Below are 6,735 nucleotides of genomic sequence, written 5' to 3'. Positions count from 1 at the left end.
CAGTGCCACTTATAACTATAGTTCTACATTTCAACACAACTTTAAAGCCAAGCCAAACAAGGGGGGTAAGTGTTGCTGACGTGGTACTTGTCCCAACAAAAATTGCTTTCATACCTGATAATTTCCCATCTGGTCTTAAGTAAATATAAAAGGATTTTCCAGGAAGTAAGTTACATAAGGGATCGAAAAATAATCAATGCTTTTATTTTCATTCTGTCATATGATTCTTACATAACACTCCTTAAACAATTTTTCAGTGTACATAATTGCATCATATGTGAGCTCATGTATTTTGGCTCTTATAATACCAAATTAGGTGGTAAGCTCTTCACGGACAGCACTTATAATTTTTTCATTGCATATTTCACCAAAATGGAGCACTGTGAGCCCCCTTCCCTCAGAGAAATAGCAATACTACAGGTTAGTACCTTTTTCATTGAGTGTTAACATCCCTCGTCCACCTAGTCCGTCACTTTTAATTCTCTAGTGCACCTCTTAGCTCATTATCCATCTGCTCAACACCATAGGATCCTCTGCCACCCAAATTAACCTTTATTGTATCCATTCTCATTCTTATCTAGTATTATCCATTCGTTAGTTACCTGCACAGCAATAAGTAAGACTTGTAACCCATTATTTTTGGTGCCGAAGCCATGCTCATCAACCCAAAACCTAGGATCAAAATTTTAAACACCCATTTTTTTAATACTTCATTAATTAAATTCTGCTGCCAGTTGAGAGAGCAAGTTTTTGACCATTTTAGATGCAAAGCACTTCATCCCATGCCATTTTTTGTGTGGCTATAGCCAGGAATTTCGTTTGGGGGGGGTCCAAAAGCAGGGGAAAATTTTTTTGAAAAATAGGGTACTAAGTAATGGGTTTTAAACTAATTTTAACTCTTTTCATAATCCAAAAAATGTACTTTGTTAAAGAAACATTTTGTAAATTCATGATTTTACAATATTTTGTTCTCTTTTATGAAGGAAAATAAAAGTGTTTTTATATTTTGGGGGGGTCCCCCCTGGGCACCCCCTGGCTACACCACTGCCCTTCACTAATCTCTGAATATGCATAACAAAAATTGTGCAAATACCAGAAGACTTCTTTAATATCTCTACGGGAAGGATGAACTGGCTCTGCATCACTGTCATCCATTACATCACTCTCCTCCTTGAGATCCAAAGTTGGTGAGTTGTCAATTCTGCACTCAGTGTATCTTCATTTGTTGTCAAGTCTTCTGCATAAAATCAAAATTGGTGGGTTGAGGTTTTGTCGTCCAAAATCAAAAAACTGTGTAAAATCAAGGAAAGATGTAAAATTGAAATTTCACCTTTGCAATTCCCGATACTTCCCAGCCAGACTTGAGTGTCGCTGTTTAAAAACAAGACTAGATGTAAAAGTCAAAGTGTGTAAAGTTTCAGTGATACTCTACTGTTTCACTGGACTCTACCGATTATGGTAGGTTTGAATGCATACTTTTACTTTGATTCTGAGTTTCATTCTATCAAAAAATCCTATTCTCTTCCTTTCTCTCCCTCATTTACCCAACATTCTACCCTTTAACACTGTTTTCAACATCCCCTCCCCACTGAGTACTCACTCCATCTATGCCTTCTGTCTCTTCCACATCTCATTAAGAAGCTGCCTCTCCTCACCCACAATGTCCATAACTTCTTCGTTCCTCTTCCTATCTGTCCACTTCACCTTCTCCATTCTTCACCACACCCACATCTCAAATGCCTCCAGCCTTCTCTCATCCTCCGTCCTAAGTGTCCATGTTTCCATACTGTAAAGTACTACACTACCGATCAGATTCTTCCCTACCCTTTACTTTAACACGTTCCGTGCTGATGACGTAGCGTCTACGTCATGGCAGCCACTACCCAGTGACTGATGACGTAGACGCTACGTCATGATTCCCTTTTGCGTTATATTCCGCTCTGAGCGCCAGCCACCGCTGTTAGGGTATGGGAGAGGGTCAGTCACCACTCTTCGCCTGTTTGCCGTGCGGAAAGCACCGAAAAAATTTTTTTTTTCGATTTTTTCTGTGTTTTTCTATTTTACCCGGTTTTGCTCTGCAAGGACGTCTTTGGGGGAGGATTTTTACAATGTATTTTTTTATTACTTTCATTTTATAATGCAGAAAACAGTAATATATTCTCACAGTTGTTCTTATACCTAAAAAAAAACTTTTACAAATATTCAAAGCGAAATAATAAAAAGATACTTTTGCATTTGACGAGGATAGGTAATTACTTTATTACAAGGTATTTTATCTTTCTTTATGACTTTTAACGCAATGATTAGATTGTGTTTATTTAATTGGTTTTTACAAGAAGGAATACAAATATTTTTCCCTTGTTGTTATTTCTATTTATGTCAATTAACGCTATCGTGGTAAATTGCTTAGCTGGTTGCCTAATTTCGGACATCTCCAGGTATGTGTATTTTTATCCTTACGATAATAATAAATGCTTCCGTTCTTATACTTTTAAATTTTCTGAGTGAATTTTATTTGCTATGATTTCATCATGGCAAAATTTGTTGTTATCCCTATGTTTATTTGCTGCTATGCATGAAATAATAAGTATATTGGCATAAATTTTACAATAACTTCAGTAAAGTCCTGGTTCCACGTTGCAATTTATTTTTACTATTTACATTTCATCCACAATAGCTAGACTTCCCCAACCTTATGTTCACTAGCATTTGAATTAGAGACTCATTGCATGATTTTTTCCATAATATCCGAAATACTTACAAGCATTCTATTTGGCATCCTCCCCAACAAAAAAATGCCTAAGAGAACAATTTCCACTAACCCAGTCACATGCCGCCGAACTCGGAGAAACTGATCCGGCCCGAGGATATATACATCCGAGGATTTTCGTGCTAGAATTATCCAAATCTCCTATAATTGAAAAGCTTGATCTTTATATGACTTGCATTGATTCAGGAGAGAGAAGTCGCTTGATCAATTCATGTCAATTCTCCAAGCCCTTCAAATCAACAAGAACCTATCTACGTTCTCTGACTCTAACACTCCTCTGGCCCAATGATTATTCAAAATTAGCCCCATATAGACGCATTCAAGGAATCAATGGAAAAAGTAGTGACCCGCTCACGTGACCTAAGTTTGGAAGAGTCTATGGTTCCATGGAGAGCTAGGCTGGGATATAGTGAATATATGAGGGGAAAGTGCTATGGCGCTGCAGGTCCTCCAACTCAGAAGTCTCTGGAAAAGGGCATTCGGAGAAGATGGTAAACCCGCCCGTACCCGAACAAACCCGTAAAAAATGATGGAGGATCATTTAGACTGAGGCTAATCCTTTTATATTGATAACTTTTATAACAGTGTAGCCAGTTCTAGATTCCATCGAAATGGGAAACCTAACTTGACGGGGACACTGAGGAGAGGCAAGAAAGTTATTCCTCTTTTGGTGCTCTGCTACGAATTAAAGAAAGGTGAGGTGGTGGAGGCCTTTCATGAGTACAAAATCGGTATCCTAAGGTGGACGGATAAGAGAGAAGTGCGGATGATCATCACTGAATTCAGTGCAAAAAATGAACGAATCTATGAAAAGACGAGGGTGCACGCCAAGAGAGCCACAGGCGGTGGTTGAATATAGCAATTACAATTGTGGCATCGATCATTGGGATCAAATGATGTCTCATCGACTTTCTAATTCCAGTTATAGAATCTCTTATGACAATATCTGTACCTTCGATCCCTTTGAGGAGATAGTCATCCTAGCCTGCCTCAACCAAAACCAAGGGCTTATTAGGACATTTCCCCGATTATATGAAAAACACAATAGATAGAAAAGACGAAAACAGAAGAGATGTAGGCAGTGCTTCAAGAATAATGTCCACAGGATACATCATATTATAGCCCCACCTGCCTATCTGATCCTCGATTGTGTCTTGACTGCTTCCAGAAGTATCACAAGAATTTGTGATGCAGAAAATTATTTACCCAGCGGGAAAAAATTATTTTTTAATGTTCACCTTTTATATTTTCTATTTCAATATTTATTTAAAAAGATATTATGTTATGTTAAGTATTTAGTAACTGAAAAATTATTCTAAAAATGCGGGTCAATTTTTGATTCGTAAAACAATATGTTTCATTGCAACAATTCTTCGTTTATATAAATTTTCCCTTTCATTTATAAACCAATGTATATCATTATAAAATCTTATCCAGAGGATATCATATCGTTCATAATAATTTTTCCACCATAGGGAGCAACACTTTTGCTGGAAATATTGGTAATACTCGCAATATTTTCTTTTGAGCAATAAAACATTTAAAATCGTATTTGAATGTATCATTTCCAGATTATAAAAATAATGTGTGCCGCATTACTATTTCCATTAGTTTTTTCCAGAAAGTGATAAAGTCTGAACGGGTTTTCGCCACAGTACTGACAAAGAGCAAAGAAATGTGGGAAACATGTAGGTGTATTGCGGGAAGGTATCAAAAGTTTGACAGGATAATTAGAAAATTTAAATTTCAAATTTTTAACAAATGAAGGGTTATTTAAAAAAAAAGTGTGAAAACATGTAGCAGGCATCACAAATCATAAGATCACGTCGTTAAAATAATAATAAAAAAATACAAATTTTTGCCAAAAAGTCAGCCACAGGGCATTTTCTTCAAAAAACGGTCAGCACGGAATGTGTAAAACTCCTTTGCTATCACAATTCCCTTCTTGATGTCCTTTCTTCTGTATTTGTTTTCCTCTGATGTCTTACCCAAATAGTTGAATTGCTCTACCTGCTCAAGGTTTTCCCCACCTACTTTTACTTTGATTCTGAAATTCCTAGCTGGTGATACTTTACAAAACCGCATGACCTTTGCCTTCTTGTGATTAATCTTCATGCCTTACTTCTCTCAGCACTTTTGTAAGCCATCCACAAGAGCCCGCAGCCCCTTCTCTGACTGGCTTATCATCCGCAAACCTCACTGATTTAAACATCTTTCCGCCCACTTTAACTCCAGCCTCTAGTTCATCCCACACCTCTCTTACCATCTCCTCAGTATAAATGTTAAAAAGCAGCGGCAATAGTGGACAGCCTCACTCCTTGGCCCATGCTTACCCACTCAGATTCCCCATCCGCTACCCTCACTTGCGCAGTCTGGACCACATAAGGTGCTCCGGGGTAACGACAGCATAGTTTTTCAATGTGATGGTACAATATCATTTTCAAATATTTTTTTTGTACAGAAAGTACCACTGGATGACAGTGAAAAAACACGTAACTATTTATCAACTATTGGACTGACCCATAATGAGACTTAAATGCAATTTCTATCAGTTAATAATATTTTACATTAATATTACTTTCACCTCTCAGTTGGCCAGAGTTACCTATCAGAGAGGCTATGACTTAGGGGTAACTGGATCACCCCACGGCAAATCTCTTTTGAGCACTGCCACAACTATTTTGGGTAACTGAATATCTTTAGGTACTATAAATGATCAGAAAAATATTGGTTTACACAGATTTTTTTTATGAATATGAGTTTTAAGGCCGTTGTATTAGGACAGTAGCGAAGACCTCACGGATTTTTCTTTCAAAACACATTACAAAGGAAGCATCATACCATTAGCAGAAACACAAAGGAATGTTGCTGTGTTTTCTCTTGCAGAAGTGCTTGTTTTGTGTTGAATATTCTGATTAATAGCGCCCATAGGTTGTGGAGGGATCGTGACAGAAGGGAGTCTCATCACAGTGGAATATTTGGCCTGGCTTCCCTTTTAAACCAAGTCTCTGAATGAGATCCGTTAATTTTGCAAAAAAGTCATGAATTACTCCAGGATTAGTTTGGTCACAATGAGTGCTGAATGCTTTGAGGAAACTTTAATGGATAAGAAATTTGTATTTCGAAACAAGAAAAACTACTCTGGGCCAGGTCACTGATTTTTGAATCTGGTATCAAGTTTGTTTAGAACAATGTAACACTGTATGTACAAATGTCTAATACCCCTTCACCAGTAAGGCCAAAGCCATTTTTTTGTTGAACTTTTATTGTATTGGCAAATTCCTCTTCCTCAGCAGCAGAGAGATAAGTAGTCACACACCCATCTCCCTTACTTGGGCATTGAGATATGAGTCCTTTTCCCCGAGTTTCATAAACATGATGTTGTACTCCTAGAAATGGGATGAAACATCGCTGCTCAACAATTGGTTTTGCTCCTGTTTTTTACATAATTTATTTAAATTCATCTTCAATTGAGTAGATTAGTCCAGCACCCTTCTGAATTTGCCTTATATTTTCGTACCATTATCTGCAGCTGAGCAAAAAGGTTATGTTAAAGGCATTTTTAAGTTATTTCAGAGCTAGGTGAAGTTACATAATGTATATCTCCATGTAATTTTCAGTCATATTAACTGTTGGGGTAATGACCCAGTGACCCCATTTATAAAAAACTTTAGGGACAGGTAACTGGAGCACCCCTATTAAAAAATCTACCGGGAGTTTAATTGGTGATTACAGCCATATACAGGAATAAAATTAACTCTCATGTTTATCCTGAACTGGTTAATAGTTTGAAAGTACTCACCACATTACAATGAAAACCAGCAAATCTTACTGAGACAGGTCATTGCTTTTAAAAATCTCCAACCTAAAATTCCATAGCAGCCCTAACTCACAAAATTTGGTGCCATTTATGGCTCCAAATGAGGTAAGGCAAGTTGTTCTAGGAGCAAAAGGAGAAGAAGTAG

Source organism: Ischnura elegans, chromosome 10 (assembly GCF_921293095.1).
Source record: "Ischnura elegans chromosome 10, ioIscEleg1.1, whole genome shotgun sequence".
NCBI classification, from domain to species: Eukaryota; Metazoa; Arthropoda; class Insecta; order Odonata; family Coenagrionidae; genus Ischnura; species Ischnura elegans.
Note: the sequence above shows the minus strand (reverse complement) of the source record.